The sequence below is a fragment of the Anabrus simplex genome, chromosome 2, assembly GCF_040414725.1.
Source record: "Anabrus simplex isolate iqAnaSimp1 chromosome 2, ASM4041472v1, whole genome shotgun sequence".
NCBI lineage: Eukaryota > Metazoa > Arthropoda > Insecta > Orthoptera > Tettigoniidae > Anabrus > Anabrus simplex.
The window spans coordinates 655,480,150-655,506,321 of NC_090266.1; the positions used below are offsets into that span (position 1 = coordinate 655,480,150).

The window sequence follows — 26,172 nt, forward strand, 5'->3', positions numbered from 1 at the left end:
GTCTGAGTTTGAAATTTAGCTATAGCTCTCATGTTGTAATACATTTAGAATTCAGAAGAAAAATCTCCTGATACCAAAAATGTGCAGATATACTGCAGTTACCAAAAATATTCCATATTGAACTTTTTATGAACACTTGGTGTTGGTTCAGGGAACACTGCTATATCTTTGTGGTCCAATGCTGAGATTTGATGTTCTTTGGTTCAAAGAACATGGATTAGATTTATATTGAATGTTTCGCAAAACAACCAGACTTACTTTCCATAAATACCGTATTTACTAGTGTATTAGACCACCTCACATATTAGACCCCCCTTGGCTTTTTGAGATGAAGGAAATGAAAAAAATAAATCTTGAATACAAGACCCCCAATGTAATTCGTCAGAGCACAAATCTGTGAATAGTTTCGTCCGTACCACCCCACGCAGTGAAAACACATGTCGAAGTCATGTGGTACATCTGTGTTTCGTAGCTAAGAAATGTCCGCCTTCATAGCATAGGCCTGCTGCAGCTGATGATGTCGCACAAATAGGTGAATAGTTTTGTGTCTGACCCATGCATTGCAAGCACACATCAGTCATGTATATATGTCTGCGTTTTGTAGTTAAAAATGTCTGCCAACATAATGGTTAGCACAATTAGCTGCTGTTCTCGGGAGCCTGAGTTTGATTCCCGGTACCGTATTGCCAGAGATTTATGAACGTCCAGGAAGGTTGATTTCCAGTAAAAATGGTACATGCAATTCCCTTCCACTGGGGGCCTGTCTAAAAAAGAGCTGCACCGCTTTGGGATGAGGAAACGAGTTTACTTTCGTTAAGAAATATTCACGGTTGTTGCTAGGACTATTAATATAGTGATCGTTGAATATCTTGTAACTCGGGCCAATATAGTTTGTTGTGGGAGGGAAGAAGGTTTAAAATGTGATAAAAACAATCCAGTCACAATTGTTTTACTCGCCAATGTACCTAACAAATAACATTATTTATGTCCTCACTTTTTTCAATGATTTTTGGAGACTCCTAACAAAACATACTAGGGTATGCGTTAATAAAAAATGGGAGACAACGAACGTACGAAATTAAACATCATAATAAAACGCATTATCACCACACCTGTAGATATCTATAAAAGCGGCAAACTTTCCAATTATTTATTTTTATTCTTTCAGTCTTGGAACTTTTGGCACTATCCAGGTGGTACCATACCTAACCCAAACAGCGCAGTCTCGCTCATCTCATTTACAGCTATTTAGTTAATTCCTGATGTGATACAGTAAATGTAGAGAACAAGCATGAAATAATATACAGTAGAAGTCCGCTATAGCGAGTACGGCATATAACGAGAACTCCGCTATAGCGACGACTTTTTTCTGTCCCTTCAAAATTCCTGTATTAAACTGTGTATCGTCCTTCGGTTACAGCGAGAGCCCTATCACTGATGCATCCGTTATTACGAATGATTAAGTGCGCACGATTTTTTTCCGTTACCGATATTTATGCACCCCAGCGATGATATTGCATGCGATCGATTACCTTCGGCATCGCTATGTGCACTAGCGAGTTCTCTCGTCGACATTCAAAGGCGATGTCGGAGTCGATTAGTAATACCCGTCGACTGCTATTCTGTAAAGGAAATTCGAAATAAAAGAAATGCGTAAATAACGTGTGCGATAACGGTTGTTAACTCGTTAAAAATTAAGGCTGACTAAACGACCGCTTAATTTTGAGGCAATTAAATAAGAATGGGATATATCTTGAGATATGGCAGAGTGCTTAATTGATTTCAGAGGTTAGTTTTATATATTCTCACGCCTGGTTAAATTAAGGAAAGGCTATTACGAAAATTTATAGCGAGAAGATTTCTCTACTGGCGCTTGAAGTGTGTTTTCATCATACGTATAGTACGGTTAAGTTTGGATAGGTGACGCTGTTTGAATAAGAAAACTGAAACATTTGCAACAAAATGCGATCGATCATCTTCGGTACGGTATAGTTTTCTCACTTTGTGCATTTGCGTGCTCTCTTGTCGACATTTAAAGGCGATGTTGGAGTATATTAGAAATACCCGTCGACTGCTGTTCTCTAAAGAAAATTCGAAATGAAAGAGGATAACACGTTTTCGTATTAAATACCGATAGCAGTTGTTAACCCTTGACTGGCGTTGTGGAAACTTTGGTATGTAAATGGTGTTGGGTCGAAAAGGATACCATAGAATGGATGACCTCAAACACCCTTTATTTAAGTTTCAAAAATAAATACATATCAATTACATTTCCTTATATCTTTTGCATTACCCAGAATGAGAAATTAATATCTTGACTGATTATAGATTATGAGATAATGCACAATTGTTTTTACCATCACTGATTTTAAAAGAAAATCACACTCCCATGAATTAAACTTAAATGAAAACAAATTTTAAATGTTCAATGCTCCAGAGCAAATTCAAAGGTAAATTTAGATGTTATAGTATACAAAACTCATAAAACTTCTGAATTTTACGGTCATTTATGTAATTTTCACAACCACTTGTAACGGATCAAACACCCCATATATATATATAAGTAATAACAATTGCACGCTGGATGCCAGGCTTCAAAATTAAATGTAATTTGAAACCGAATTTGGATATAAAAAGTACTAAACATAATTTAATGAGACTATCTCGTTCGTGAGGTATAGGGATATTAACCATCAAATACCATGTGGAAAAACATAGGGAACCTTTTTAAAAAATCAATTATTTAACGACGTAAAAAAAGTTTTATTTAAAAAAGATGAAATTACGTAAAAACGAGTTTTTACCAAAATTAAAAATTACTGACTGAGATTACAATTCATTACTACACGCGCGGACTTGGGTTAACAGGGATTACTAATGCTCACCGTAGGTTGATCTTTTCGTCGTCTGCTTCCGTGGTTGATCGTTGTCGTCCCTCTTCCACCAGCATCATCCTTGGCATCTGCTTCATGGAATGGATTCCACCCTGAATCTATCACTCCCTATTGTGCTGAGTACAAAAAACATAGTACCAGCCTTACAATGTGAAATTCCACATCGGAATTAATTGAATAGAGAGAACAGAAAACATCCAGTCCTTCTATATTATTTGAACTTGTCTTTCTAAATAATCTGAGTAAGTCTCACAGAGCCGACAAGAAATGTTGAGTATAAGCACATCGTACGCGATTTACTCAAATAGCAGAGTTGGATGCAGAATGCAGAATGAAGAAGAATCAGAATCAGAATGATGAATAAGAATGATCTGCACCACGCCGTGTAGATCTATATAAATCCTCTTCAGATTCCCACTTCCTCCCTTGGTGTCATGACATCTCGTTCCAATGAGAGCCGATATACATCACCCCCCCCCCCCCCGTCTACATATAGATGAAGTATCTGTCCTTGACAGAAAAAGCCCTCCTGATAGGAGCACGTGATATGGGGTAATTTAGCCTCCCAACAACGAAATTAGGTATCTTCCTCTTGCTGTTGCGTACGTTTCCAAGAACCATCCAAAATTAACCTTCCTGGACTATTGCGAGATACCAAGTAGCCTGTTAGCGCAAGACCTGTCTTGACATTACCACGGAATATTCTAATATATTACAATTAAAAATTATATCTCGTTCTTACGTACAATTACAAAAATGATGGATGTTAATAATGAATAAAATCACATATGATACATGATACATATATATACAATTAATTCGGGTGGGCAATCAAATGATGTAAATGTCGTGGCGACCACGATTATTACATTCGCCCCCCTGATTCTGACATGCGTAACACATAGTGTCGGAATCACTCACAACCTATTTATATATAACATAGAAAATATACTAGTTTGTCATACATCGAATCATCATTCACAGCTTGTCAAATTTACACTCCTCTCGACGTGTCATACAGTTCATCTTGCATCAGTCTATCATGTGGTATCACCTCAAATTAGACCGATGCACATTATTTACCCAACTTTAACATGCCAACCATGTATACATATATTTCAGCCTCCACGCTCTCGAGTGTTCAACCGTCCTTCAACTTCCATCAAAATTCACACATTACACAATTACAAAAACAATACCTAAAAATACTACTATACAACATCTCCTCTGATTTTTTCACACTGAAGCGTTCATCAGTTTTAAGATTGTCTTCTCCAGATTAAAATGGAACAAAAAACATATAGCGCAACCACACGCTATTGCATATGTGAGATCATCATTTCACCTGGTGTCATCCAATACCAAGTGTATCCCCATACATGACCCTACAAGCACTGTTACACACGTTCACCCACTCGCCGTTGGAACATGTAAGCGTGCTACCGCAAGTCCTCTCATGGCACATATTCGCCTGCGATAACTCTGTTTTACAAAAACAAACTTTTTTACGTAGGTCTTCCTATTGGGCAAGTCTGAATTCTTTTACATTAAAAAAAAAACCTGGCATCACATACGCGCCGATTGACATGACTCACGTGTGCAGCAGTACAGTGAGCTCACTCCAGACAGCACACCACGCCCCCCACCTGTCTACCGACATACTCCGGAAAAACCACTCCTTACATACACACAGCTGATACACAAACACACCAACACTTCGACACAGTAACCAGGCTGACTTCCCGTTATCTACGTTCTGACTACTTAATGGCTCAATCGCGCTGTCTGATAGCATACTTTGTATTTGCTCGTCTACTGCTTTGGAAAACTTGTGTGGAATGCCATACCTCGGTCCACTAAAAGAACTACGATCCAGTACAGAAAAAGAATGCTCATACACATGAGTTAGGCCAGGTTTCACAGAAAATACATTGACGTGTTCAAGCAACACCGCCAACAACTCGTCTTGCCGTCCTTCCTCCAAGCAACTCTTGCTCACAGCTTCCCATAATGCGTCCTTTTGACCCTTATCAACCAACACGTGACACAGAACGAAGTTCTCACTAACTTCTACTTCCCTGAAGCTCTCTCTAGCTTCCTCAATAGCTTGTGAAACCCTGACAACACACCCCATGGCACAATCACCCTGTTTCCCCTGAATATCACCCTCAAAATTGACTTTTTTTTTTTTTTGCTAGGGGCTTTACGTCGCACCGACACAGATGGGTCTTATGGCGACGATGGGATAGGAAAGGCCTAGGAGTTGGAAGGAAGCGGCCGTGGCCTTAATTAAGGTACAGCCCCAGCATTTGCCTGGTGTGAAAATGGGAAACCACGGAAAACCATCTTCAGGGCTGCCGATAGTGGGATTCGAACCTACTATCTCCCGGGTGCAAGCTCACAGCCACGCGCCTCTACGCGCACGGCCAACTCGCCCGGTAAAATTGACTTTAATATAAGCCTCGTTCCACGTTAAGTTAACCGCAGCTTCTTCGTAATCTAACTGTGCTGAGTGTAACGTCAGCCAGTCACATCCCAAGATGATATTAAATACAAGATGCGGAATAACTAAACATATCTGAACCATAATAGTACCAGCAATACTTACAGGTAATGCCACCTGCTTACATACTTGTTTGGACTTCTTGCCAACAGCAGTGATGATGTACGTACTCTTAACTGGCATTTTCTCCACATAAATCCCTCGTTGTACAAAACTCATATACCACTCATAATTAATGCATGATCTCTGACTACCTGAGTCAATAAGTGCCTGAACACCCGCCCCCCATACTTCTGACTTAACAGTGGCATTAACCACTTGCTCCTGTTTATTAATATATTCCTGCTGTGGCTCAAACATTAAATCATCTCTTACATGTAGGTCATACGATAACTCCATAACACAACTTTGGGTTATCGGTGGATACGGCTGAAATACAGACCCTGAATTACAGCCCGTACTTAGTTTAAATGTCTTACTTGGCCCTGACCGTTCGTCTCGCTAGTGCTCACATTCCTATCCGCCTGTCGGTTACCTGCTTGCTGATCCGCTCGTTGTTGGTTCCCGTTACTCCTAGGGTTTCCTTGATTTCTATTTTCGTAGTTCGGCTGCCTATGGTTTTCCCTGGACTCATACTGCGGGGAATAATCTTGCGCGTTCCCGTTTCTACTCTCCATATTTCCCAACCCATCAAATTTAGTGAGCAGCTGTTCCATCTCCTGAATAGTGCTAGTTTTCTGCATTACCGCTGCAATTCTTACTCATTCAGGAAAATGCCTGAGTAGTAGCCTTACTACGTCAGTATCCGTCTCTATCCCAGCTAAATTCTGGCATATCATGACGTGAGCCAAGAAGTACTCAGTCATGGATACCCCCTCATTCGCCCTAAACTTGCCAAAAACGACTCTTTCCCTCTCACGACTGAATTGTCTCGCTCCAGTATTTTTCTTTAAATTTATTCTGGAACTCGTTGAGGTCTTTCATACTGTTACGGTACACCACGAACCAGGATCTCGTTTCTCCTAGGGTTGGGCATATCGGAACATTCAGTTGTTCCGCAACATTAGGAGCTTGGAGGCGGAGCGTTTCGGTACAGAGTGCCGCCACACGGGACGCGGGACTGTAACTGCATAGTAGAGAGAGAGAGAGGCAACATGACATCCTCCGCATCAGCTGGAATGTGCCTGTACCGAACGTGCTGTGTTGAAGGCCGCACTAGATAAGCTAGTTGGCCTTGGCTGTGTGCAGTGGGCACTTGGGACACGGGGCGTAACTGCGCAGTATAGAGCGTTCCAACCTTAAATTGCAGTACAGCAGTAATGGGATAATTCCGTCTCTTTCCTTCTCTCATGTTTTGCGGATAGCGCTGTCCTAATCTAATGCAGCGGGTTTGCCAAATATCCGTAAATCAGAATGTTATCGGTTAAAATGGGTAAATATCGTGTTATGTATAGAATTTCAAGGCGCATTCGATGCCGTTAACAAACAAAATGTAAAAAAATACTTTAGTGTGAAAATGGAAGTATAATGGAAAGTTTCGCCAAATGCAAAATCTTCATTGCATAGAACTTATCATGTCATAACTCCTATTTTATATTCATTACTTTCCTAATTTTTTCACTACTGGTAAAGAAACATTTCAGCTCGATGTAGATAAGTTTATTTTTAAATTTAAATAATAACAAAATGCAGTATATGCGTTTATTTTCAGTCATGTTCAAGGAATTTTATGTGCAGGCACGAAAATGTCAGTCGCTGGCCAGCGTCTTTCCTATTGAATTTGCATGGGGGGTCAAAGCGAGGCAAATGGTCTTCAGATATGGAAGTTATTTTCAAAACAATCCCGAAGTTCTTATCTTGCTTAGTTCCTAATTTGTGACAGGAAAAATATCTCCTTGAATTTTAGTTTCGCGCGTGGCTCGGCTGGCTGGCTGGCTGTCTGTCTGTCTGGCTGAAGTACCGGTAGTGATCTTCCAAACATGCGCTTTAAACATTTCCAGACAGCAGCATGCAGTGCAGTGCTCATTTCGTCAGTAGTATGTATAATAGTGATTAAATACATATCAGTGACATATGTACAATTCTTGAGGGAAAGTGTATTTCGTTTGTGTAGTTCGTGAGTTCGTGCTCGTGCTTGAGGATCTAATTTCGAAGAAAAAGTGCAGAAGGATCATGGCGTGGTTAAAGCAAAGCAAACGGTCGTCGGATATGGAAGTTATTAAATCATACCATTCATACCTCAAGTCCTTATCTCGTTATCTCTTAATTTATGACAGGGAGAACGTCTCGTTTGTTTACGTTTCACGAGTGACTCGGCTGGCTGAGCTTTTAAATATACTGACAGTCGTGTGCAGTGGTGTTCATTTAATCAGTATTATAAGATTGATTAAATAAAGGTCAGTGATATATATATATATATATATATATATAATATTTAATGGCGTGTGGCCTCCGAAGAGGACGAGTGCAGGTCTTTCGAGTTGACGCCGCATAGGCGACCTGCGCGTCTATAAGAATCGCGCCCTACCTGTGATGAATTCTAATGCTGAAGACGGCACACACACCCAGCCCCCGAGCCATTGGAATTAACCAATGAAGGTTAAAATCCCCGACCCGGCCGGGAATCGAACCCGGGGCCCTCTGGACCAAATGCCAGCACGCTAACCATTTAGCCATGGAACCGGACAAGATCAGTGATAAATGTTTAGTTCTTGAGGACAAGTGGATTGTGTTTGTTGTGTTTGTATAGTCTGTGTAGTTGTCAGTTCGTGCTCGTGCTCGTGCGGGGGGGTTCTTAGTTCGAAGAAAAAGTGCAGAAGGATGTACAATGGATCGCCAAATTAAAAAGAAACGTTCCGTAGGTAAACTCAGGGGAAAAGAACGCAATATTTTAATGAGTGTCCTGGATTATTTTTTATAGTCTATCCCGCAACAACAACAAAAAAAGAAAAAACAGAAGGACGGCAGAAAAATGCATAGAAAATTAAATACGATGAAATTTTGCGAAGTGGAGTGCGTCGGGTGGTTCACTCTCTTTTATTTGCTAACATACCACCGACATTGAACGTGATTTTGAGTCGGGTAAATGGAGAAGATTCTTTGCCATGATTTTCCAAAAGTACGTTGTATCGCTTCTTACATGATATAGGCTTCCGTTATTTAAGACGGGGTAATAAAGCAGCTTTCATTGAAACCGATGAAATTATTAATTGGAGGCACAGATATCTCAGGGAGATAAAACGTTTGAGGGCACAAAATAAAGTTATAATTTACACAGATGAATCGTGGGTAAATATTGGGCAGACAGTGACAAAAGAATGAAAGGATACGACAGTGAAAAGTGCACGGCAGGACGCCATTGAAGGGTTGAGTTCGGGACTTAGGCCACCGAAAAGCCGAGGACCGTGATTTGCCTTAGTCCACGCGGGTAATGAACATGGTTTTGTTCCAAATGCTGAACTAACATTTTTATGCCATAAAAACATAAGACAACTGGGCAAATTACGTGAAGGAAGTAAAGAAAAATGAAAGAGATTAGTGGAAAGCAGACGAATTACAGGACGATGTCGACGATAAAAAGTTTTTAATACGACGTTCTTCATCGTCCGGATCATTCTCAAGTTCATCTCCCGAACCCGGTTCATCCAAAGCGGGAACATTGCATTTCACTCTGTCGGGTTTTATTCTAGTAAAAAAGTCCCAAACAGGACTTCTGTGCGACATCATGGAAACTTTACCGTCTTTTGTACGGTATATATTCCTAGACTTCAATAAAAACACACTTATAGAACAGTTAAACACAAAACAGAACACATTAAGTTATTCGCTTGTACCGATTTACTACCGAAGGCCAGTGGCAGGCTGCTACGGAACTCACAGAACAAAGAGGATATGACAGAACACAGAACACTCCAACACGAGCAGCACGTGGCGGGACTGGCGGCGGCACGGGCACACTGCACTTCCGTCTAGCGCCTGACACTCAGGAGCCGTCATGAGCCGTCATCGGCTATATCCGCTGTCACTTGACTCATGGTACCGAACGCATCGTGTCGTCACAGGTCCCGCTTACCTTTGATTACTTGCGAATCTTGAAGTGAAACCAATTAAACTAGTGTATTATTTAATTGTAAAATAGCCAAGAATAACTTCGTGTGCCCAGTATGTTCTACCCGTACTTCCTTTTATTATACACAAGGCTTTCTTTTCTTTCTTATAGTGTACGCATTCTCGAAGATCCCGCGTGAAAAGATGCTTTCAATAAGTAATCTGTAGCTTGCGGTAATGAGGTGAAGTTTGTTAAAACGTGTACTTGAGTTTCTTTCTTTCAGAATTTTCAGTGAAATTATTACTTAAGCTAGTGTATTATTTAATTATCAAGTAGTTGCGAATAACTTGGTGGGCTCAGTATGTCAGAATGTTCTACATCCTTTAATTATAGGGAAACTTGAATCGTCATTTTAAGACGAAAAATTCAGGTGAAGAAGTGATATTTACAAGTCATGTAGATGTGTTTCATAATAATATTAGCGACTTAGTTTCTCTTTAAGGTGTTAGAAATAATGAATGTGTATCATGTAGCATTAGAACCGATTACAAATTGAGCACGCGATACCATTGTGAGCGTTCAATTATATCACTGAGCCTGTAATTCTGTTCACAATACACTCTGAACTCGAGGAAAGTGAAAATCATAAGTTCTGAAAAGCTCAAGCACAGGGAGAGTGTGGTGGCTAAATATCCTGTTACGACGATCATGCACGAACTTAACCGATAAAAATGAAATGGCGTATGGCTTTTAGTGCCGGGAGATTTCAGGACGGGTTCGGCTCGCCAGGTGCGGGTCTTTTGATTTGACTCCCGTAGGCGACCTGCGCGCCGTGATGAGGATGAAATGATGATGAAGACAATACGTACACCCAGCCCCCGTGCCAGAGAAATTAACCAATGATGGTTAAAATTCCCGACCCTGCCGGGAATCGAACCCGGGACCCCTGTGACCAAAGGCCAGCACGCTAACTTAGCCGATGACGGCTCCTGAGTGTCAGGCGCTAGAACAAAGTGCACACTGCCGGTATCGACAGTCAGCTAGTAGCCGAAGGGGAAGGGCAGTGCGTAGTGGCGCTTCTGACGGGATAGCAAGTCAATATCTCGGTCTCGCTTGAGAATGTCTCGGAGCAATTGACACTCCGTGTTCCGGAACAGCGGAACATAACTGTGCACCGGCACAGAGTCCCGAAACAGGGACATAGTGCCCAACCCTAGTTTCTCCCACAAAAGCACTGCTAATAATTTCCAAAACCTGCTCCCATTCAATATACCCCTCATTTATATTTCGCTCAAACTGCTTCTGAATAAGGTTAAGGAAGTCCAGTGGGTTGGTTTGTCTCTCGTTAAACTTCGGTAATTCCTCTTCTCTTACGTAATTTCCTCCGTGCTTCACCCCATCACAGCTACCTTGTTTCTCTCGTATCTCCCATCTCAGCTTCGCTTCTACATTATTGACTCTCTCCTCAACTTTCATATCTCTACCTTCTATCTCACTTAACATGCTTGTCTCTTTCTTAACACTTTAATTTCACTTTCCTGTGTTTCTACTCTCTCCCTAGTTTTATTATTTTCCTTCCCAATAACTTCTAAAAGTTCGCTTTTTTGCTCTACCAACTTCTTATCCACCTCTCTCTTATGTTGTTCAGTCTTCTCATTCTGTTCCTCTAACCGTTCATCGCAATTCTCACTCTTTTTTAACAGCTCGCTTATTTCCTTACTATGTTCCTTCATTTTCTTATCAGTTTCTGCTTTGTACTCTCTAAGTTCGTCACATAGCTCTTTCTTAGTTTTCTCTAGGTCTGCCTTAATTTCCTTCCCCTGCTGCTCTAATTTTTCATTGATTTTCTTCCCCTGCTGCTCTAATTTTTCATTAATTTCCTTCCCCTGATGATCTAATTTTTCATTAATTTCCTTCCCCTGATCCTTCAACTCCTTTAACTCTTTGCACATAGACTGTATAAAACCTCTTAACTCAGTGCTATTTTCTTTGGTGGTAGGAATAACCTCCACTCTGCCCCCCAATTTATTACCCTCTGAGTCATGTTGAGCCTGGTTGTCTGTCTTATCTACTCTCATCTCCTCCAGAGACTCATCTACCATGTCTTTATCGTTAGTTGACGAACCCCCTCTAAGCACACTACCATCGCGTAACATCATACCTTGCGTTTGATCTGCCATGATTCCCTAACATCAAACATATACTGAAATATGGATTTATTGATAGCACTTTCGCCCCTTAACAAAACACAGACCCTATCTTCAGATTTGCCATTCCCTATATCGTATTTAATGGTTTTCGCACCCCACATTATGGTGTCATAATGTTATGGATCAAACACCCCATATATATATATAATTAATAACAATTGCACGCTGGACGCCAGGCTTCGAAATTAAATGTAATTTGAAACCGAATTTGGATATAAAAAGTACTAAACATAATTTAATGAGACTATCTCGGTCGTGAGGTATAGGGATACTAACCATTAAATATCATGTGGAAAAACATAGGGAACCTTTTTTAAAAATCAATTATTTAACGACGTAAAAAAAGTTTTATTTAAAAAAGATGAAATTACGTAAAAACGAGTTTTTACCAAAATTAAAAATTACTGACTGAGATTACAATTCATTACTACACGCGCGGACTTGCGTTAACAGGGATTACTAATGCTCACCGTAGGTTGATCTTTTCGTCGCCTGCTTCCGTGGTTTATCGTTGTCGTCCCTCTTCCACCAGCATCATCCTTGGCATCTGCTTCATGGAATGGATTCCACCCTGAATCTATCACTCCCTATTGTGCTGAGTACCAAAAACATAGTACCAGCCTTACAGTGTGAAATTCCACATCGGAATTAATTGAATAGAGAGAACGGAAAACATCCAGTCCTTCTATATTATTTGAACTTGTCTTTCTAAATAATCTGAGTAAGTCTCACAGAGCCGACAAGAAATGTTGAGTATAAGCACATCATACGCGATTTACTCAAATAGCAGAGTTGGATGCAGAATGCAGAATGAAGAAGAATCAGAATCAGAATGATGAATAAGAATGATCTGCACCACGCCGTGTAGATCTATATAAATCCTCTTCAGATTCCCACTTCCTCCCTTGGTGTCACATGACATCTCGTTCCAATGAGAGCCGATATACGTCACCCCCCCCCCCCCCCATCTACATATAGATGAAGTATCTGTCCTTGACAGAAAAAGCCCTCCTGATAGGAGCACGTATATGGGGTAATTTAGCCTCCCAACAACAAAATTAGGTATCTTCCTCTTGCTGTTGCGTACGTTTCCAAGAACCATCCAAAATTAACCTTCCTGGACTATTGCGAGATACCAAGTAGCCTGTTAGCGCAAGACCTGTCTTGACATTACCACGGAATATTTTAATATATTACAATTAAAAATTATATCTCGTTCTTACGTACAATTACAAAAATGATGATGATGGACGTTAATAATGAATAAAATCACATATGATACATATATATACAATTAATTCGGGTGGGCAATCAAATTATGTAAATGTCGTGGCAACCGCGATTATTACACACTTAAGTGCTGGAAGTTTGACAATTATGTTCTGACTTTGACGTCTCACTTGCCTGTTGGGTTCGGTAGCTGATTACTTCTATATGTTCCTAGCAGAGAAAGATGACGGTTGGTTATGGACGTCTAGATTGTCCGTGAAACTTCCCTCTTCGTCTTCCTCACCTTCTTCTTGTTCCCAATCTGTGTCTTGCTCGGAATTGTAATCTGGATCATTTTCATCTGAGAGATCGCTGTCGTCACTTCCTCTAAACACTGCGATTCTAGGATCACACATTGACATGCCAGGGCGAGATATAGAAGCCACAGTAAGGCTTACACAAAGATAAAGTAACAAACACGCACTTCGAATGAAGTATGAACACTTACAAAATTTTAAGTCACGACAAACTTCGTAACTCAAACGCCGTTGTGGGGTCCTAAATGGCACCACACAATACCGTATTTTACGGCATAATCGTCGCACTTTTTTACCAAAATTTTCGAAAAAAATTGTAGGGTGCGACCATTATACGATGAATATTTAATACGAGTATTTGTATTACTCAAAAAATGTATTTATAACTAAATTGTATTTGATACAAATTTAAGATGCACGCAATACTCGCGTTTATACATCAAAATAATTAAAATAGTCTAAAACAAAATTCATAATTTTTCGCAACAATTCGGCGAACGTTTTTCCAACCTGAAAATAAAAATGAACGTACACTGACTGACAGAGCAAATGCAACACCAAGGAGGAGTGGTTCGAAAGGGATGAAAGTTGGGGAAAAAACAGAGTCGGCACGGAAGAATAATTGATGTTTATTTCAAACCGATATGCAGGTTACACAATGCGCACGGCATCGACTCAGTAGGATGTAGGACCGCCGCGAGCGGCGATGCACGCAGAAACACGTCGAGGTAGAGAGTCAATAAGAGTGCGGATGGTGTCCTGAGGGATGGTTCTCCATTCTCTCTCAACCATTTGCCACAGTTGGTCGTCCGTACGAGGCTGGGGCAGAGTTTGCAAACGGCGTCCAATGAGATCCCACACGTGTTCGATTGGTGAGAGATCCGGAGAGTACGCTGGCCACGGAAGCATCTGTACACCTCGTAGAGCCTGTTGGGAGATGCGAGCAGTGTGTGGGCGGGCATTATCCTGCTGAAACAGAGCATTGGGTAGCCCCTGAAGGTACGGGAGTGCCACCGGCCGCAGCACATGCTGCACGTAGCGGTGGGCATTTAACTTGCCTTGAATACGCACTAGAGGTGACGTGGAATCATACGCAATAGCGCCCCAAACCATGATGCCGCGTTGTCTAGCGGTTGGGCGCTCCACAGTTACTGCCGGATTTGACCTTTCTCCACGCCGACGCCACACTCGTCTGCGGTGACTATCACTGACAGAACAGAAGCGTGACTCATCGGAGAACACGACGTTCCGCCATTCCCTCATCCAAGTCGCTCTAGCCCGGCACCATGCCAGGCGTGCACGTCTATGCTGTGGAGTCAATGGTAGTCTTCTGAGCGGACGCCGGGAGTGCAGGCCTCCTTCAACCAATCGACGGGAAATTGTTCTGGTCGATATTGGAACAGCCAGGGTGTCTTGCACATGCTGAGGAATGGCGGTTGACGTGGCGTGCGGGGCTGCCACCGCTTGGCGGCGGATGCGCCGATCCTCGCGTGCTGACGTCACTCGGGCTGCGCCTGGACCCCTCGCACGTGCCACATGTCCCTGCGCCAACCATCTTCGCCACAGGCGCTGCACCGTGGACACATCCCTATGGGTATCGGCTGCGATTTGACGAAGCGACCAACCTGCCCTTCTCAGCCCGATCACCATACCCCTCGTAAAGTCGTCTGTCTGCTGGAAATGCCTCCGTTGACGGCGGCCTGGCATTCTTAGCTATACACGTGTCCTGTGGCACACGACAACACGTTCTACAATGACTGTCGGCTGAGAAATCACGGTACGAAGTGGGCCATTCGCCAACGCCGTGTCCCATTTATCGTTCGCTACGTGCGCAGCACAGCGGCGCATTTCACATCATGAGCATACCTCAGTGACGTCAGTCTACCCTGCAATTGGCATAAAGTTCTGACCACTCCTTCTTGGTGTTGCATTTGCTCTGTCAGTCAGTGTATTAAGTTAATTTGTCATTAATTTGAGTATTAAAGTTAAAATATTACACTTGCAAAAAATTATCGCTTTGTTGTGAAATGCGGACTTACCGGTACGCAATTTATTCCAAATCTTCGGTGTCGCTATCGCAGGTTTCGCTATCTGATGCGCCGTCCTCGCTTCTGTTAATACCAGTATCAGATTCTTCGTCTTCCTGCCACACTGCGTCATCTTCGGAACCGTCTAGTGCATTCGAAATCCCAGTCCTTTTGAAGCTCTTGGAGACTAGTTCAGGTGGTATAAGATCCCAACTCTTCTTCACCCACGAGCATAACAAGTCCAAGGGTGGACGCCTGATATTTCCGGCGGGCGTCAATTGCTGATCGCCGCTCATCATCCACTCGTTGTAAAATCGACGTAAGTGGTCTTTAAAGGGTTTATTAACACATACGTCTAGTGGCTGCAAAGCAGATGTTAGGCCACCAGGAATGACTATCTGTCGTGTATGATGTAAGGCGGCAACTTTCTCCCGTCAGCTGTAATGGCTAGCATTGCCGTGCATCGCAACTTCTCACTACCGCTGGTTTTCATTAATACACTCCGTGATCCTTTTAGCGCAATAGTGCTGTTGCGAGGCATATCAAAAAAGATTGGAGTCTGATCGGCATTACCGATTTGAGAAAGCAAGTACGAAGTTCCCTTGCGCAAACGTATGACAAATCGGTGAAAATTTACAATCTTGTCCGTGTAATCAGCAGGCAACTTTTGGCTTAGTGTTGTTCTCCTTCGCACTGACAGATTGTGTCGTCGCATGAACCCCTTAATCCACCCACGAGTCGCCTTAAACTGAGTTACCGGTATGTTGTGTTTGCGCGCTACCTCCTGTCCCTTAATTTGTAACATTTCATATGATACACTGCAGCCATTGTTACGTATTTCACTGACGTACCTAAACACTTCTTCGTCAATTATAGGAAACTTCCCTGTTTTAGGACCTCTAAACGCGCGTCTAGAAGGGTTTGTGCTTTTTAACTTGTTTTTTACTTTCCGCCAGTCACGCACCAACTTTTCACTCACAGAAAATTTTCTTTCTGCAGCTCTGTTCCCGTGCTGTTCAGCGAAGGCAATTACGCTTAGCTTGAAGCCCGCAGAATAGTTTCCATATTTACCCATAATCGCTTATAAATGCTTCACACGTTAATGTTTTGCGATATAAATGACTTTCCGTAATTGTTCACTATTAAAACAAATTATTTCTGCAAACACCCAAAACACAAATAAAAAACTTAAATTCTCACGCACACATGTCTACAGTAATCACGTAAATCTGAAACAAATAAATGCATCTGTGATCTGTCCATTCCAGAGCAGCCAATACTGTTAGGCAGCAAGGAAGCATGCAACAATTTATCAGTTTAGCTCGTTGGTTGCGACACACTACTGCGCTTGCGCAAAGCTCGCAAACCGGAGCTCTAGCTAGCGCGGTGTAGATCTACTGTGTAGTTGACTGTATTCTGAGACGTCAGTAACAAACATTCATTTTTTTCAATTTCTTTTAAACATACGGTAATTAGGTTAATATTTCTTCCCAGTTATTGATGATTTTACATTACATTACTGACGAGTTTATAAAATAAAACTTTAATAGCATTGGATAATAATTATCTTGACTGCTTGGATAAAAGTTTTCATCCCATGCCCGGACACTTATGACGTAGTAGTAAGATAAGAGTCTAGCGATGACAACTGAGACATCGTAAATAATTCGGCTGAATAATTCCGTGGAAATCTGCGTTATCGTCTTGGATTTCACTTCGTGCGCAATAACACAGGAGCCGGCCCCATGGTGTAGGGGTAGCGTGCTTGCCTCTTACACGGAGGCCTCGGGTTCAATTCACGCCCGGGTCAGGGAATTTTACCTATATCTGAGGGCTGGTTCGAGGTCCATTCAACCTACCTAGCCGGTATTTCCTGGCGACGTTGCCGATAAGCGATAACTTACAGCCTTACGTATTTCAAATGGGAACTCATAATATGTAGGTGGTGAATAAATAGTACACTGTCTCGCGACCACGTTGTCAAACTGCCGATAGCCTACCGGTAAGCATAATATGTAGGTGGTGAATAAATAGTACACTGTCTCGCGACCACGTTGTCAAACTGCCGATAGCCTACCGGTAAGCATAATATGTAGGTGGTGAATAAATAGTACACTGTCTCGCGACCACGTTGTCAAACTGCCGATAGTCTACCGGTAAGCCATGCATCGTACATATACCGGTATTATTTATTTATACGTTGTGCAACATGTCGCAAACGTGACTGTGTTGCCAAATTGCCCATAAACCATACACGTATTTAAATTGCGCATTCATGTGCAACTTACGTTGCAGTTCCATTTACCTTTTAACCAGATTAGTGAACAAAATTTGGACGTGCGACGATTATGTAATTAAAGGTTTAAAGTCCGATTTTTGTATTGAAAATAAAGGATGCGACGATTACGCGGTGGCGACGATTATGCCGTGAAATACGGTATTTAAATCAAGTTTCTGAGAAAACCAATATTTACTGAACGCTACAAACTCCAGATAGCAGTTGACCTTACACTAAGTAATAGGTACAGTGAACGGCGATAGCCAGAACGGAATACGGTGGGAGCGCCAGGGTTGTACAAAGTAACTTGTATCTTTAAAGACCCCACAACACCAGTCGAGGGTTAACTCGTTAAAAATAAAGACTGATGTAAACGATATCTTGATTTTAATGTTATATACGGAAATTAAGAAAGAATGTGATACACCTCAAGATATGGCAGAGTACATCACTGATTTCAGAGGATATTTCATATCTTCTTGCGTCTAGTTAAATTTCGGAAAGGCTATTTACAGTAACTTACATGTAAATTTTTCGCGAGTAGGTTATCATTTCTCTACATGTGTTTCAAATATGTTTTCATGATACATATACGGTTAGGTTAGGTGACGCCGTTTGAAGAAGCAAACTGAAGTGTTTGCCACAGAAACCTCTGGAGTGATACCGTATTTCTCCGAATCCAAGACATTTTTTTTCTCAGAATCTCATGCGAAAACTCGAGGGTTGTCTTGCATTCGCGGCCTAACAGTAAGTAAATGGATACCACTGGCAACTACCGCGCTAACCACGCTGCTGCTTTTCACAAGCGCGCAAAACTCGTTGACAATAAACGACCGCCTCTTTACTATAGCCTACATCGCTAGCCGTGATAACCGGTTGTACAGTGCCTGTGTGTAATGTCACTGGATCTCAGGAAATGGTTAAGAGAGTATGACGTTCTATTAGCTTCTACAAAAATGTTTCTCAAATCTGCAGAGTGGCATCAAAACATGTGAGCCTTCGAATTCTTAGAAAGGCCATGGCTACCCAGTGACAAAGTTATAACGCGTCTATTGTACTTGACGCTTAGTAAACTTAAGTTTTATAGACAGCAGGAATATTTTCGTGATGGATAGTCGTATTGTAAAGATACGTGGAAAAGGTATTGCTGGCAAATTTTCAACTTGTTCTAGTCGATATTATGACGCCAATTTTAAGTTACTGGTAATGGTTATTAAACACTCGGAAATTTAGAATAATTGTGCAGCCGCAAGAAAATATGGCATAGGCCTAACAGAAGCTAATATTTGGCGTTAGCGTGAAGACAAAGAGCTAAAAAATGCGTAGCTTAATGTACAAAAAAAATACCTTCAGTGGTCCGCAACAAGGACGCTTTAAAGAAGTCGAATATGAAATTGTGAGGTATGTGCACGAAAAACGCAAGGACAGAATGGCTATACTGTGGCGCAATAAACTCTCAACGTCCGCGATTAGGCCTATACATCACTAGCCGCTGAATTTGGCTAAACCCGGGAAGCAAGATGTGAGTGTAGCGGTAGCCGGTTATATCTGACGCTGAGTAAAAGTAACAGGTTTATAGACAGCAATAATAACTTTCTGATGGATCTTCATATTGTAGACGCATGGAATAGGTATTGCCGGCAAATTTTCAACAGGTCCGCTTCGGTATTATGATGCCAATTTTAAGTTAATGGTCCTTAAACCTGTGGAAATAAATAATAATTTTGCAGCCACCAAAAAAAAAAAAAAAAAAAAAAAAAGGCATGACGAAAGTTAATGTTCGGCGTCTAAAAATAGTCTTAAAATGCGTAGGCCTACTGTACAACAAAGGCATTCACATAATTTTACAAAGTACTTTTTGAGCCTGATTTAAATTTTTTGAAGAAAAAGGTGGGGTTCATCTTGGATTTGGAGAAGTATGGTAGCCTACTATATTTTTTCCAGAATGAAATTAAACATACACTTTCACGTAGTATCGGATATCGAAAAATAACAAACAAGTAAGCTGTAGTGTGGATATCATTTGCGGAAACGCAAGTTTTGAACAAACTGATTGCCGTTTTATATCGATTTTAATGTGCATGGTGGGTTTTCCCACTTTTATACAAAAATCGGATATAACGACAATCCGTTATAGCGAGTAAATTCTTCGCTGTTGTGGATTCTCGCTATAACGGACTTCTACTGTACTTAAAAATAAGGGTAGCCGCAGTTATCAAAAGAAAGCTTCCAGTCACTATGTATTAAATTCGGTAATACATCTCGTAACATGTGCTAGTTATCAACTGGTGGCTTGGCACACTTTCAATGACACGGCTTTATTCAGAAGGAGTGGCTTCTGCTACACAAACGCCAGCTGGCAATATCAGAGACCATCTCCAGAAACCATTTGGGAATAGCTTCACACAGTTTGGACTCAGTCGGGTAGGAAACTATTTTTAAAAGTTTCAAAAAGACGGGACCTCGAATGCTCTCTGTCTCTATTGCACTGCATGGCTGACGAGATAGCAGTGAAAATGATGTCACTTGGAATGACGACACTCCAGTAGCAGGGAAGTTAGCAGCGCAAGACAATTAAAATGAAAGCAGCGATCAAGTTTACTGTGTGGTAGGCCTACTCAACTGACAGAAACGAATGACTGGCCATTGAGTTATTTTGTATCAATATTGCATAATACGATACCATTATCCCTTTTCTCTACAGGGTCGAGTATGAAGAAAGATGAATCTTCGTAGTGAGTTTTTACAACCACATGCCCTTCCTGACGTCGACCTCATCAGAGGAATTAATGAGATGAAACGAATGACGTGATATGAGTAACTAAAACAGATTATATTTATGTGTTCACCATTTATTGACTTTACGTTTGGAAATACTGCCTTCCAATGAAAATAGCCAATATAACTCAAATATATTCATAGGTTTGTTAAAGAATAGTGTAGAATATTTACATGTACAATTTATAGCTCTTTGTAGCTTAGAAGTCATGTGTTCACTGCATAAAATTTGAGGTTATCGCATATTGGACCCTCTTTACTTTTTTTGGCTGTAAAAGTGGGGGAAAAACGGGGTCTAATACGCGAGTAAATACGGTAAATGGTTCAAGTCCATCAATAACTCTCTTAAAATCAATGTATTGCTATCAGGCATGCTCATCCCTATCCCCGACAAGGCTCTTTACTATGTACTCGTGATGTTTTGGACCAGTTAAGTATTATGAGCCAGGACATTTTGGTATCCCCTGGACCTAACTTCTCATGATCAGTAACTTAGTATACACCCTGTTGTAACGTGTCATTATGCATCAGACAATTGGCTAGCTATGTTCCCCTACCGTATGTAAATATTACAGGAAAGGAACACTCGTTGAGGGGGCCATCATGACAGATCTACATTGTTGATATGGGGCAAATGTAGGATAAGAAGAATGCCAGATGAGTACAGGAAAAGGGAAGAAACATAAGACAAAGATAAATACAGGAGGTAAAAGAATGGGAACACGGGACAAACAGAAAAGGATCCCAATGCCCTCAATGTCCTATTCTCTCTCTTTCTCTCATATTATTTTCTCATTCGGATTTTTGTGCCGGGTTGTCCTCAATGATGATGTGTCTTTGATCTGCGATCTGAAGTTTCCAAATCATATAGAGACTTGCACGCTACTGTCTTCTCTTGCACCGCTGCTTTTGCTTCTGCCTTCTTTAGGCGATACTTGTTTTTCATCCTGTTCTCCTCTGTCAAACTTCGGTCACACACAGTGTCTATTACTGGAATGCCTGTTTCTTCTCTTGAACAGTTTCCTGCAGTGTTGTTCCAGAATCCGGCTTCTTTTCTAATGTGTAGGTGGCCCTTGGAAACTCCTAAATACACAGTAGGCCTTGAATGTATCCCATAGATGATGTACAGTAAATTCCTCGGCAACCTCAATACAGTACTCCATCACATTCACTTTATGGATTTCTCATCTTAAACCATTCGATCTTCTCCACAGTCTGATAGACCCTCCCTATTGCTTTCCATGGTGTTTCATGTGGATTTCAGTCCACCTGAATGGATGTTGTGTTGCAGCTGGTTTCCCCAGTACGACTTTGCAATCCTTCAAGGTGCCTTTGACCTCTACCGAGCTCGATAGCTGCAGTCGCTTAAGTGCGGTCGGTGTCCAGTATTCGGGAGATAGTAGGTTAGAACCCCACTGTCGGCAGCCCTGAAAATGGTTTTCCGTGGTTTCCCATTTTCACACCAGGCAAATGCTGGGGCTGTACCTTAATTAAGGCCACGGCCGCTTCCTTCCCACTCCTAACCCTTCCCTGTCCTACCGTCGCCATACGACGTATCTGTGTCGGTGCGACGTAAAGCAACTAGCCTTTGACCTCTCACAAGAACAGGTGGTAATCAGTCTGATTGTAGTTTCCACCACTGATGTAGGTCATCAGGTGTCGAGGTTGTTTCTTGAAACCTGTATTCAAATGACCAAATCACGAGTTTTGGCAAATTGGACGATCTCTCTTCCTTTCTGATTTATTATCCCGAAACTTTAACCACCATGTCACCTGCACGATTCGATCGTCCATTTAGGTCACCAAACAATAAAAAATTGAATATTTAAAATTTGACGAGTCTTTGTCATTGACTTCCTTCATTTCAGGCTGAATTCTAACAGGGAGATTTTAGAATAGAAATACACTAAATTGTGCCGTATGGCACAACATACAAAATTATTATATTTCACTTTCCTACTAGTTTTGTATTTAGCCTAGTTTGTCGTCTTTACTGTGGTGTGGTTACTGACCCTTTCTTATTTTTCTTAACCTAAGGAATGAATGCCTACTGACACCAGTTGCTTTACAAAGCACGCTAACAATGTACCATTGACTACATCCTTGGTTCTTTTCTTTTAAGTAGTTGAACACACTTAAAGTTGTTTTCCACTCACCACTGTTATTCCCTTTTTCTTGCTATCCATTGATCCATTGATATTGCTGAAAACTATTGATTGGTAGCGACTGGAATCTTGAAGAATCGAAAACCGAATCTGAGAAACAAGTAGTGTTATCTATGATGCAGATGTATAAACACATGGATTACTGATTGATTGATTGATTGATTGATTGATTGACCATTGCAGAATTAGGGCTCCTGGCCCTCTATTACTTATAACCACAATCCTATTTTTACATATTAATGCTATAAAGGTGATTCAAATTTAAAATACTGAGAATCCCACTATCGGCAGCCCTGAAGATGGTTTTCCGTGGTTTCCCATTTTCACACCAGGCAAATGCTGGGGTTGTACCTTAATTAAGGCCACGGCCGCTTCCTTCCAACTCCTAGCCCTTTCCCATCCCATCGTCGCCATAAGACCTATCCGTGTCGGTGCGACGTAAAGCCCCTAGCAAAAAAAAAAAAAAAAAAATACTGAGAACTACAAAATAACAATACTGTTTAAGACTAAAATGAGAAAAGATGCATAAAGAACTACCTACATTGTACTGATTTGAAAATATTGACTGTTACAATAACTCAAAGAAATGCAAAAAAAATGTAAAAATCCTAATAATAAAAATTTAACTAATCTTTGCAGTGCCTGATAAAAATTAAGACTGCAATTTGTACTACCTGTTTTTATTTCAAATTGGTAAAAACCATGTTTTACATTTATTCTTTCTTCAGCTTATCCAAGTTAGTTTTGCAATTGCTGGAGCCACCAAGGTTCACTTTGGTTTTTGCTGGGTTTTTAAGGCTGGATGCCCTTTCTGATGTCATGTGATTTTTGATATGAGAATCTCAATCCAGGATCAGCCAGGATTCGCACCTGAGCTTTCTGGGTGGGAAGCCAGCATCTTAGCCACTGAGCTAATCGTGCCCCCCTTTTAACACATTCGCTGCTATGTAAATTATACATTCCCATCCCCAAAAACTGAAAATGAAAAAATGATATAAAATTTACCACATGTTGTCAAAAATCGAAACGTGCCTATAAAGATGAAACATGCCTAAATTAAAATTTCCGAAGATGTCTAAGTCTGTGGATCGGATTCGGCACCGTGCGCTACACCACTGATCGCTATTTTGTTGAAAATCTTATGTTGTAAAGAAAGATTACGATAATTACTGTATGACATGTTATAAATTGGAAAACTGTAAAAACCACATTTAGCTTTATTAATGTTTTTTCGCCGTGTACAATAATTTACAGCTCCGCCCACTTTCCACTGTTTGGTCCACTTACATGTCTTTGTGGTACTTGTCTAAGCAACTAACTGGGCAAATCCGGACAGCCAGAACAGATAAATGTTGATGGTATTTTACTTACTGCTTTAGAGCAGACCCTGCATTTTTCTGTTTGGTTCCTGCTTTGGAGTCTCACTCATCATTTTTCACCAACCGATGCAAGTTGTTGTTTCGTAGAGGACTGCGGACTAGCTCTGCTTGACAGGGTGGCAGAAGTGATTCCACTATTTGTAGGCGAAAGTCGTATAAAACCGTTTTTGGATTTCCAGGCCTGGTATTGTGTATGTTGTATAAGTGGCAAGCATTGATGATCATCAGTTGAATGATGTGGACAAAATCTTTTTATATCAGCGAAGGGTTTTCACACCAATCAGTCTGTTTCATGTATGCATTATATTGCACTATTGGCAAAGGTTTTCCTTTCTCTTGGCCCCTTTTATTTGTGACAGTGACCATTGTGTCCTCAATTTGCGAGGGAATGTATTGTACCACTCGCTTGTCCCTCCATTTGCCCACCATAATTCCCTCAGTGTACTAAGTGATGGTTCCACCTTTTAGGCAGTATTGCAGTCTTCACAGTTGGAGGGTTGTGCTGCCGGTCAGCTTGGAGTGTTCCTGTACTGTATGTGTTTTTTGACAATAGCTTAGACGCTAGGGCAAAACTATTATAATAATTGTCCATGAACACGGAATGGCCATTATTCATAAGTTGCTCCAAAAGATGCATATCCACTTTTGTAGTGTGTCCTTTCGCAGACAACTGGTCGTTGGCTCTGGCATACACAATAAATTTGAAAGTGAGGCCATGAGGTCCATTTAGAGCATAATGTTTTATGCCATACTTATGCTGTTTCCCTTTTATATACTGCTTGAAAATCAAGCGACCCCGCCAAAGTACCATAGCTTCATCAATGGACAATTCCTGTGAAGGGTAAATGCTAGACACTTTATTGTTGTAAATGTCAATAATCTGTCTCACCTTTTCCAGCCTGTCTAATGACTGGGGTTTGGCATCATTGATAGGTATAGCCGGGGAAAAGTGTAGGCATCGTAATATAAGTAGAAAACGATCCCAGCTCATGTACTGTCAAAATGCAGGAACATTGAAAAGCCTGCGAGTTTTCCAATAATGTTGGAGTCTGATCATTCGCAATGTTCCTGTATGAATCAGCAAACCCAAAAATGTCTTTAGTTCATTGACATCGACATCCTTCCATGTAGTAATGTGCGATTTCTCCTTTGTGCCTGGACCACAAAACAACTCTAATGCATAATTATTTGTCTCATAACAAACAAATCCAAAAAAATGTGATCAAGCAACGGTAGAAACCAGTCAGTTGGCTTGTTTTCTCCTGGTATCGGCACTAGCAGTTTGTTTTCTTTCCTAAATGGTATATTCTTCAAGCCGAATGTTCGTTTTGACCAGGTAGGGTTGAGTTCAGGTTCGTTCTCTTTCCAATCTTTCCATTTCAGAATCATCACTTCCTTCACTTGTAAACTCATCATCTCTATTGGACACATCAACACGACAATGAGCCATCATACACTCATGATAAAAACAATTTAAATATAATTCAAAGTTATAACATATAGGCCTACTACTGCCACAGTCGTAAAAAATCGCCAAAAGATGTGAGCAACAAACGAGCAAAAATATATCACACTACTACTGTTACATCATACAATCTATCTTTGTCAATAGCTGAGCTCACACTGACTAATCAGAAATGGCATGGCAATGCAGGCCAGATCCGGGTCACCCACACTGGCGGGAAGTGCACTAGGGGCCAGATCCGGTCCCTCAGCATTGAACGTGTTACATTTAATTATGATACATAAATTTTCTAACTACATTAGTCTCATATTTTCACACACTATCACTTGTTCCACACATACTAGAGCTCTTCGGATACAAACATGCCAAGTGGATTACTCCTCACTTAGTGCTCTTCACTCACACTCATCATTCAGAGGCACACATACCGAGTGGGAGGCCCTTGCTATTTCTTCATTAAAGAGGAAACTTTTTCCATCCAGTTATCAGTATGCAGCATTCACGAGAAGATCACATTGTGTTCCTTAAATTTAATTTTGTTTTTATACAAATGTTCATAGTTATCTATGTACATATTGGTTAAATACAGTAGTATTAGTGATGATAAACTTACAGTACCAAGCAAATTGTACTTGATTTCAAGTTCTGACAGAAGATACAGCCTACATCCATTTAATAAGAGAAGGCAGAAATTTGGTGAATTCCATCATTTACACCAGGAAGTGAAGAAGCACCCACAGAAATTCCACAACTATTCAAGACTGTCATTGCAGATATTTCAATGTTAGACTCCTCGGCTTAATGGCCAACGTTGAGGCCTTTAGTTCAGAGGGTCCCGGGTTTTATTCCCGACCGGATTGGGGATTTTAATCGCGTCTAATTCTTCTGGCTCGGGGACT

At 41.1% G+C, this 26,172-nt stretch overlaps 1 protein-coding gene across 3 annotated transcripts in view; it reads left to right on the plus strand.

Moving 5' to 3' along the window:
• SWIP (strumpellin and WASH-interacting protein) overlaps positions 1 to 26,172 on the plus strand; it is a 412,754-nt gene that overhangs the window by 67,470 nt on the left and 319,112 nt on the right. The gene's annotated exons all lie outside the window — the stretch shown is intronic.